This window comes from Nicotiana attenuata, unplaced genomic scaffold, assembly GCF_001879085.1.
Source record: "Nicotiana attenuata strain UT unplaced genomic scaffold, NIATTr2, whole genome shotgun sequence".
Taxonomy (NCBI): Eukaryota; Viridiplantae; Streptophyta; class Magnoliopsida; order Solanales; family Solanaceae; genus Nicotiana; species Nicotiana attenuata.
The window spans coordinates 169986-181832 of record NW_017672372.1 but is presented as its reverse complement, the minus strand read 5'-3'; positions in this window follow the sequence as shown (position 1 = coordinate 181832).

The window sequence follows — 11847 nt, the reverse complement described above, 5'->3', positions numbered from 1 at the left end:
AGATGCATTCTTATTCCTTTCACCTTTTTACCGCATTCTTCCTTTAATATCCCATAGTTACCTCTTTATCTTTGTTATTTTTTTTCCACATCTTCATTGACATTTTACTCACCTTGAGGTAACCTTTCTATACCGGGGATAAATTAATTTCTTACGCACGAAGGTGACACCTAGTGTAACTGGCACACTTAGTCCCTTATGCTTAACTTTGCTCACAATGCTTGCTCTAGGGAAGCATCTTACTGAATGACCTTTAAAGGTTATTTTTCTGTTGTCCATTCTATTATCGCAGGAACGCAATCTCTAAAATTCTCATGATGCCGACTATTATCAAATCCTTCGATCTCCAATTCATGTTCAGTTTATCTTGTTCCCCAACCCATACTTATCTCTATTACTCTGGGGTCTACCTTTTTCCTTTTGGTAATCACGTCGGAGTCACCAACTCATTTCTCAAAATGGGGATATGACTTTATGGCTTATACTCTTTTATTGCCTCAAGGCCTGTGACCTCTTGTCTTTCCCTTCACTTGACTGTAGACTATGTCGTCCTGTCATATTTTGATTTACTATTATCACCCATTTATCACATCTTACTCATAATATTTTATTTACTCTCTTCTTATCCTCCGATTAATATTTCTATCTATCATTTTATTCTGAAAACTTCAACAAAATGTTCTTTCACTTTTAGCTCCCCTTGCTTCATCTCACTGGCTTTCGGGATGCCTAAAATTCTCTCTCTCTCTCTCTCTCTAGGGGCGGGAGTCATACTAAGGTAAATATTTATCCCTTTTAGGATTCCACTGCCTATCTTCTGAAATTTTTGAATATTCTAGTATTCATATCTGATTGCACTATTCTAGAGTTCATCATCTGGGTATCTCACAAGGAGATCTATTACCACATTTGCACTATCCTTCGGAAATATTAGCTAATGATAACAATCCATCCATAATTTTTGGTTACTCTAACTCCAGCTTGATCCTCATGCTACATCATTCTCATAAACTATATTTGTCAGCTCCCATAGGGCATAATTGAGATGGGTGTGGTCAATTTGACATACCTCTGTTACTGTTGAATGTAACCCATAATGCATATATTTCTCTGCCTGAATTGTAAAAACTCAAAACCTTCACTAACTGCTACCTCGTAACCTTCGCCACCTTGCTTCTTTTATTTGTTGAAACTTGTATCTACATCCTGATTCTCTTGTTGGTTTTTAAACCATATGGGTAGATAGATATTCATGCCTTAGGGCTCTTTATCAAGAAGCTTACACATCTTAGTACACATATGATCTGCTAAAGAACTTACATTTACTCATCATCAGTGTGATGCAAAATTGAGTTCCTCTAACTCAGCTCTTCTAGAGCCACATTCAATCTCTTACCAACTATCTTTCTCGATGTAGGTATCATTGTATTATGACTAAAATAGAATTTAGAAGTTGGAATTCTTACAATTGAGCTCTAGCACACGATCTAGAGTAAGAAGAAAGAGTGACAGTCCTAAATGCCCTGCAGCCTCCTGCTTATAAGTGTGGTGCACGACACACCCATAAACAAGACTCTACTAGACACGGCTTGTAGACTCCCTAGGACAGAACTGATCTGATACCACTTTTGTCACGACCCAAACCGAAGGGCCGCGACAGGCACCCGGTGCCTTACTCAACCGAGTACCAACGTAACATATCTTTCTTATCATACTATCAAGGGTGAATGAGCTAGAAAACATGTCATGAGATAACAAGAATAAAGCATAAGGGAATACTTAACATATGATGACCCAACATGATATACAAATTTATACATGTGACATACGGGCCTATAAGGCCGACATGACCATTTGTAAACTCAAAACATAGGCGACAAGGCCATACAAGTATCCATACACCTAACATATGTCTACAAGACTCTAAGAGTACATAAATTCATAATGGTCGGGACAGGGCCCTGCCATACCGATCAATACATATCCTAAGCATACTGACTAAATAGGCAACTCCAGAGCAAGTGGAGTGCACCAGCACCTTCCGCTGAGCTGATAACCTACTAAAAGGACTGTCAACCTATCAATCAGGACCTGCGGGCATGAAACGCAGCGTCCCCAGGCAAAAGGGACGTCAGTACGAATAAAGTACCGAGTATGTAAGGCAGGAAAGCATAAACAAGATCAGTAACGTAAAGAGAGATAGAGGAGATACAACCTGTAACATCTGAGTGCCTCTGGGGGCTACTGACATGAAATGCGTAATACATATATATACATAAGCTTTTAAAAACATACGCCTCTGTGGGCATCATCATCATCATATCATACCCGACCTCAAAGAGGACTCGGTAAAAATGTACCCGGCCATCATAAGGCTCGGTAGAATCGTACCCGGCCACGTGGAGCTCGGTAAACCCAACTGATCAGTGGTTGCACAATAGGTGCCGTACCCGGTCGACTATAGCGCGGCTCGGTAGAGTAAAATAGATACATATATATAATGCATACTCGAATCATGGAATCATGTTCTAAACCTTTTGGAGTGAACTAAGAACATTATGGACACCCCTACCATCAATACGAACCTTAGTAGGATTTAAGGATCATACACACTTGTTTAGAATAACTTTATAAGGAAAGAACAACATGGACAACCTTAGTTTCTAAGAGTAGATCCGTTATGAATTAGCGTACCGTTTATGTTCATGTCACTTTAGATCATGCCAAAAGAAAGAAGTAAGTGCCTTAACATACCTTGTATATTCTTCCAACCTTAGGCTATGCAATTTCATGGCTCCTTAGTCTGCAATAAGAGAAATGACACTCTCGTTATCGTTTAAGCGTCGTAACTATTATGTATCGACCACAACCTATTTTACAATGAAACGGACATCACCTCCCCTATATATATGGCTTCACACTAGTCAAAACAATCACAAACAGTCCAACATACCCCTATCACTTCATACACAACAGACAACCATAATAGTGTCAAACAATCCGAAAATGTTACGACGAATGACCAACAAAAAAACCTTGCCATTATGTGGTGTTTCTCCACACCCTTCCTCCTCTCAACTCCATAAAAACAGTAGCAAAAGAGACAACCCAAATACCATCACGAAACAGCCTACAAAACAGTCCCACAAGTTCATCCACTCAAAAGTAATTTTCGATTTACTTAAACACGTTTCGACTTGTCTTTTCTTTCAAATTGAGAAACACAACCAAAAGTAAATTATTATACCTCTTACCCAAAAAACCAGCCATGAATTCAACCGGAAAATAAATTCACAACCGGACAACCATTACACAAGAACAAACAACATACCATTCTTTCGAAACTAGCTAGGTCTATTCTTTACAATCGAGTTACAACTCGCAAACGCATAGATAATGGAAGGAGAAGCATAAAATTAACTTGTAAAGAGTATAACCCACGAAACCTGGTCCTTTTTAATCAAAAATAATTTCCTCAACACGGATACAAGAAGGAGAAAGAGAAACTAGCAACCCGTCCGGACTTTTCAGCACTAGAATTGCGTCGTAGCATCCGAAATAACCTAGGGCTTGTGTGGGATTTTTGGGGAGGAGTTGCAGGGGTTCAATTTGATTTTCTTGGTCCGAAAGGTAATGAAAGAAATGAGTTTAATAGCCCTTAAAAGTACCCTCTTGGCCGACTTTGGGGCTTTTAATTGAGGCCTTTCCTTTTGGCAAGTAGGTGATGCACGTACTTGTCACCAACTAGCTACGCAGTCCCGCGAAAATGTGAATATCTCTCTACTCCAATGTTGTGTCAATGAAAGGTTTATTTTGTTGGAAACTAGACTCGTAGATCTTCAATTTGGTAGGTAGATCATCCCGTAATTCCAAGTATATTGGGAGAAAAGCTCAGTTACATTTGACCTAATTTTCAGCATATTTATGAATGGAACTTGTGATGACCTTTTCCAACTTTTGTTCCACAACTCGCTTGACATCAAAAAATAACACCAACTATCATACGACTAAAATAACTCATAATATAATCTACTTATAATGTTAATATCCCTTGTCTCACCCCAAAAGTACATGGTAAAACATTCCAACTTGTCGACTTTCAACGAAACTTATTTTCTTCAATTCGTTTAGCTTCTAAGCCTTCAAACCCTCTTGCTACTTGGTATTAATGATCTTAAATATTTGTAACCTCCATGTTAACATGATGAAATAACTTTGTAAACTTTTCAAAGATGATTCTATTTTTGAGCTTACATTAATTGACTTACGATGTACTCTTTGGTACGAAAACATGGGGTGTAACATCATTCCCCCCTTTGGAACATTCGTCCTCGAATGTTGACTAATGCGCTTATCAGTCTCATAACCGGTAGCTCTTACGAATACTTTAATATTGTCCTTGACATCTAGGAAACTGTTCTGTAAATAAATCCAAGGGCCTAGGTATTCCCCACTTTCGGCCTCTTTCTCATACCATAACCTATGGTCGGAATTCTTCCAATCTCATAACTGTTGTTACCTTCTGACATGTATCATGTACAACCATGTACTTATATGTTTGCCTATGCGACTCTTTCTCCTTTTTCCTCCAGCTTTTGGCCAATCTATAGGCCTTATTTTGTGTACATATACAGAACTATGACAAGATGTCCCTCTAGGCATTTATAGGTGTACTAAAGTTCTTCGGTTGGTACTTTGTCGAACTTACGACTATTGCTATAAATTGCTTCATAGCCTTAGTTACCTATGCTTATGGTTTTACTACATCTAGGTAGTTCATACTATATCCTAACTCTTACTTCGGTTTATTATTACCGAGGTCTGCCACCCAGCTCCGGATTACTCTTTCGCTGCTTGTCCTATATATATAACCCTAAATCTTTTAATGCTTCCTCATTACTGTTGATCTTAATAATGATGGTTTAATCTCATCTCATACTTTGCAACTTTTATCCATCCATTGGTGATTCACCTTAATGTTGATCCATAATCTACCGCTGATAACCTGAAACCCCTTACGTAGTACACAGTCACTAGGGCTCACGTCTTATCGGGGAATATCTGAAGTGATTTGCCCGATCCACCTAGGAACAATATTATACTTCAATAACCGTATTTCATAGCATCCCAACATGATTCATCTTATGGGGGTATTCCAATCTCGTGCAATTCATAAAATCCCTTCTCTTTAAATTATTCCTCAATCAAAGGCCCAAATGCCATCCTCTTATCTGTCACAATTACACCCTTATTCTACTACCGGGGCAGCATTTCATCTCTTCTAATTGCTCTTAGTATTAGACTCATCCATGTTAATTCAAGCTATACTGAGCTTTTTATAACATACATAAACCATCAGCTCTCTCGTTTGATGGGCTTAATACCGAGGTCTTACCTATTCTTATCAGCTTCTAACTCACCTTTTCTTACCCTTAATCACATCTACCCAATACCTTTTCACTCTACCATACTTTCGCTTGCGACCTACACATATTTCTTTATTCTACTCACAACCTTCCTTTAACTTGCTAGCACCTTAAATTTCCTTGCCTTCTCAGTTGTCTTTAAATGTAAGAAATTACTCTTCCTGGTCGTTCTGCCACTTGTTGCATGAATACTTGGCTTGTCTTATTTCCCGCGAATACTATAATTTCCTGTACCTCATATGATCTCAAACATCACCTTTGATTTATTTTTTTTCCATTCATAAGCCATTATAGGTGTCACTTTCTTATGGAGTGCATCCAATGTTGTAGTGAGACTATTGTTACCAGACCAATTCTTCTTCAAGTTAATATGCTTAGGTTGAAGCCCTCTTCCTTATTTCCTGAGCTAGTCTTTTGTGGTAGTACTTAGGAGACCTTCTGGATCTTGTAAAGTTGTGATCTTGTTATACTGTATACACGAAGGAATTTTCGATATTCTTACTCGCCTACAAACATCCTTAGTTACATACCTCCGGGCCCTTGTGCTTGTAGGGTTACTTCTAAACTCAGATTTTGATTGTCTCCTTAATGGAACTCTTCATTATTCCCGTAATACTTATACAATACCTTTAAATACTCCAAATCCTATCTGAGCACTTCTCAAGGGTTATGACATCATATCTGCGAGACTGAATTCACTATATTAGGATTCACTACGTTTATATTGAATAATCTATTGATTTGCTTATAACCTCTTGTCTAACCATAAGTTGGCTCTTCCTAAATCAACTATAACTACTCGTTTCTCATATCTATATTCCGCGTAATCTCTCTTTGGTTATTTAGTTTGTCTTAAGTTAGCTATCGCATTGGTTCCTTATGTATCAAGTGTTCATTTTGCACTTATTTATCAATATCGTTGAGTGCAGAACCCTTATTGCTTCTCCCAGCATCATATTTGCATAATGTTTTGGAGTCATAGCATATCTGTAGGATCTGAATAGATGCATTCTTATTCCTTTCACCTTTTTACCGCATTCTTCCTTTAATATCCCATAGTTACCTCTTTATCTTTGTTATTTTTTTTTCCACATCTTCATTGACATTTTACTCACCTTGAGGTAACCTTTCTATACCGGGGATAATTGAATTTCTTACGCACGAAGGTGACACCTAGTGTAACTGGCACACTTAGTCCCTTATGCTTAACTTTGCTCACAATGCTTGCTCTAGGGAAGCATCTTATTGAATGACCTTTAAAGGTTATTCTTCTGTTGTCCATTCTATTATCGCAGGAACGCAATCTCTAAAATTCTCATGATGCCGACTATTATCAAATCCTTCGATCTCCAATTCATGTTCAGTTTATCTTGTTCCCCAACCCATACTTATCTCTATTACTCTGGGGTCTACCTTTTCCTTTTGGTAATCACGTCGTAGTCACCAACTCATTTCTCAAAATGGGGATATGACTTTATGGCTTATACTCTTTTATTGCGTCAAGGCCTGTGACCTCTTGTCTTTCCCTTCACTTGACTGTAGACTCTGTCGTCCTATCATATTTTGATTTACTATTATCACCCATTTATCACATCTTACTCATAATATTTTATTTACTCTCTTCTTACCCTCCGATTAATATTTCTATCTTTCATTTTATTCTGAAAACTTCAACAAAACGTTCTTTCACTTTTAGCTCCCCTTGCTTCATCTCACTGGCTTTTCGGGATGCCTAATTCTCTCTCTCTCTCTCTCTCTCTCTAGGGGCGGGAGTCATACTAAGGTAAATATTTATCCCTTTTAGGATTCCACTGCCTATCTTCTGAAATTTTTGAATATTCTAGTATTCATATCTGATTGCACTATTCTAGAATTCATCATCTGGGTATCTCACAAGGAGATCTATTACTACATTTGCACTATCCTTCGGAAATGTTAGCTAATGATAACAATCCATCCATAATTTTTGGTTACTCTAATTCCAGCTTGATCCTCATGTTACATCATTCTCTTAAACTATATTTGTCAGCTCCCATAGAGCATAATTGAGATGGGTTTGGTCAATTTGACATACCTCTGTTACTGTTGAATGTAACCCAGAAGGACAAAGTCTATGGTACGATTAAAGCGTATAGACAGATCGGTTTCAAATAAACTTCTTGATAAAGAAGGTGAGCAAATGATCAAAATGATCATAATAAAGGAGGCAAGTGATCTACAAGATCACATGACATAACACTTCATAAAATCTCATGAGAGATTCAGGTATCTGAATATATGAATGAAGAGATCTCTATATTATGTCTTTATGAAAAATAAGGAGGTTGGAACCGATATAAAATGTTTGTCAACGACATTGATTATAGCGCTAAATATATATATGAGGATCTTAAGTCAAGAGAAACAATTCAAGTAGAATTGGTTTCATATGAAAGACATATTGTTTTGGACCTCCAGTTCAAACCTTTGAAAGTATAACATTAATGGTGTGTGCAATCACTTTTATTTATCTTATATGTCTAGCATGACATGAAAAGTTGATATGCATCTAAAGTCTATTTAAATGGCTTATTTGACTATACTTATATGACAATCCCCAAAGGATTTAAATTGCTTAAAGCATATAGAATTCTTGGTCATGAAGTGCTACATCCTAAGTATAATTTGTGCACATATGTATCTTGATATAACTGTATGCATGATAATATGATAGCGAGAATCTCTTGGAGATATTGAAAAGGCCATTCCACGTCATTATATGAAGACACTATATATCTATCAAGAATGATGATTTCAAGGTGCAATATATTCATTCAAGTTAATATGGTTGATTTCTTTATCAAATCTCTATCAACGATCTCTTGAAGATGTTGAAGATGGCGCACAATATTGGAATGTGAAGACTCAAGGATGTGAATTGATGCTCTCATCAGGGGGAGTTAATGCGCGTTGCACTCTTTTTCCCTTACAAGGTTTTATCCCACTGGGTTTTCCTTGCAAGGTTTTTAATGAGGCAACCAAAAGGCATATTGTTAGATATGTGTACTCTTTTTCCTTCTCTAGAATTTTTTTCCCACTGGGTTTTATTTTAGTTAAGGTTTTAACGAGGCACATTGTCTGTTGAATAGACATTCAACGGGGAGTGTTATAAATAGAGTTCTATTTGTGGTGAATGTCTATACTTAGAGAGATTCTAGGGTTTATTACTTGGTGGCTAAGTCACCATCTCCCTATAAATAGAGGGTTCTATTCCATTGTAATTCATCCCAAAATTCAATAAGAATTCCCTCTCTCTTTCTCTGCAATATTGCTCTTGTTCTTTTATTATTTTATAACATATAGAAATTATTCACTTAATTGTAGATGGCCATCTAATCAATCTTACTTTCTTGAGGTGCACCGGAGAAGGTGCTATAAAATTATTGAATGTTTCTTAAATCTAGAGTGTGCAAAGACTTAGAAGTTTTTCTTATACATCATAGACAAAAAATAGCAGGGTAAGACCTAAAGAGAGGGTGCTTATGATATTCTACCATGATAGTGTCCACGAACAACAATTCTAACACTACTCCTAGAGATATATTCTTGGGACAGAAGAGGAGTCGCAATAGCATGTCAGCATCAGCATAATAATAACGCAAAAAGTAAGAATGCAGAATAGACAAAATTATTTACCGTTCACTTTCAGTTAAACCACTTTCTCAGTTTGAGAAGCGTAAAATAAACAAATATATAGACAACTTTTCGATATTTTAAGTTCTAACAGCTTGAGATGATTTTAAAAAGTATCAAACTGAGAAGAAAAGAAAATTTTCCCTTACTTCTTTTCTCAGGTTGTCAGTAAATGTAAAATTATTTTCTTAAAAAGGGCTTATCTTCTGTGACTCTTATTTCAAATACTTCAGAGAGTAGGGAAGTGCTTGTCAATCATTCCATGTTAGGGTGAGTACTCACTAATTTTAGAGCTTTGAATTTTATTTTTTCCACTTAAATATTTTGTTTGATATTGTTCCACTATGCGGTAGTGCACCATCTTCTTGTTGATAATCGTTAGAAAAAACTAGGAAGGCACAATTTGGTTACTTTTGTTATCTAGTTAGATCATGGACAAAAATTGAAGCACCATATAGTTTGTCAACAATCTACAAGTACATCACAACTTTATCATTGTCTTATATTTTTGTAATATATTCATTTTCTTCAGTAGTTTTATCTGGCTTCAACACTTCAGAGAAGTACTCAGTGCACATAAATTTGGTGAAGAAAAAGTAATTATTAAAAATATTAATCCATTTATTTGTATTTGTAATAACTTTTCAATGTTCAAGGAGAATCTTTAAGGAATTACAGTCTAAATATAGATACATTGTTGTAAATATAAAAACTCTTCCTACATCTGAAAACTTAGTACTTTCGATGTTCCCTAATTTCACTTTCCAGTATTCATTGAAGCTATATCTGAATGTCATAGAACTGTAATCTGACTACTATAAAAATATGTACAGACAGTTAAGAAAAAGCAACAATCTTATATGCATGACTCCCTTGTCTTTTTTCGTCAATGTATCTTAATTATCATATTCTATGGATGGAGCTAATCTATGAAGAAAGCTTATCTACTACATTAGTGTGAAGCAGGTAAAGACTCAGCAGGTGTTGCAATGAAGAACGAGACAAAAATATACCCACATTCTTTCTGACTTTCCATATATCAACTTTTTGTCATTTTGTTTTTGTGAGTCTTCAGAAACAATTCATCATTATGAAGATCTTTCCCCGTTAACTCCTTCTACAATCATTAAAGATATTGTTAGTTTACATGATAAATCATAAAACAAATTTAGACTAATATTGATAATACTAAAAGATAGAGAAATGCATGTCTTCTTCTGTACTCAGCAAATGCAACTGATGCTCCAGTATATAAGGAAGAACCTTCTCCATTATTAGACGACATTCTGTTCTAGGAGTTGATTGTTGTTTCTTTTAAAAGCGTCAGATTCCCAATATTGCATCAAAGCGTCCCAGTGACCTTTAGACATCCATCCGGGCATTTTCTTTATTTTTGAAAATTCTTTTTTTGCTTTTCCCAAACTGTCACTTAACCTTTCACTCCCCACATGCTCAAAAGCCATTCGAATAAAAACTTTTTTCTTGCCAGTAAAGGAATATTTTTTCTGCAATTAGAAAGTAAAGACTATATTTAATATCATTTATCAAGTTATGTCAATTAGTATAGTTAAGTATAAGTACCTCCAAGTCATTAAATTATCTGTCTCGTACATGCTCCAGAACTTTGCTCCAACAATTCCATCATCCACTGAAGCTTTTCTTAAAGGCTATTGTTACATCCTGAAGACCTTCATGTGGGCAGAATCTACAAAATAATCAATATAACATTTTATTCGAAGATTATTAAATACAAATATAGTTTACCACAACTTATATAATTAGATTTACTTTCATATCTTCATATACTTTCAAAGATCTTGTGCAACAAATAGTATCTCGTCTTGCCTGTGGATTACTACTTCCATAAGATGCAAGTGTTTGTTCAGTTGAAACATCTTGAGGAGTTTCTTGTTGAGGACCAACATTCTGAGAAGAAGGAGGTTCTTGTTGACGAACAATATTTAGAGTAGCAGAATTTGTTGGTTGAGTAGGGACATTTTGAGATGTATGTACAAGCTGCTAAAAACAATTTTCAAGAGACGAGTAAATGTGTTGGCTGAACTTACCCGTTGAGATATAGGGGTTGATGGTTCACTAATATCTGCCTGAGAAGTGTTTGGTATCTGTTGGTAGCCTCCTCCCCCTTTATTAAATATGCTCCCACGACCTCCCTAACTACGTTTAGTGCCTCTTCCTCTTGTCATGCTTCCTGATCAAAATTAACAAGAAGAGTAGAATAATACACCAATCAACTAGAAGAAGTCAAAATATGAACAAATTTGACCAACCAATTATTTTGAGAATAATATAAACTTTAATTTAAGACTAATTTTAATTATGACTACTAGGCAATATCAAGAAACTCTATCCAACCCCATCTAACCTAGTCACTCTTATAGTAGATGGAATAATTGGATTATTACATTTAGAGGAGTGCTAAATGACCAAATTTACTTTGACTCCTAATATTATTTAGGGATACATTTCTTAAATTCAATAAATATTATGACATCCTGTCAAGTTTATGTTAGAGAATACATGATAGCAATATCAATTCTTTTATATTTACACAATGTAATGAATACAAGGATTCTTGATCCCATTTGTTATGGAACTTCTACCCCTAGATAATGGGACATAATTCCTCATTTCACTAATCATTAGAAATAACTCTCTTATCCCTCTAATTATCTAATCAGAGTGATGATATGATTATATATCTCTGCTTATAACTAGACTTCGAAAGTTT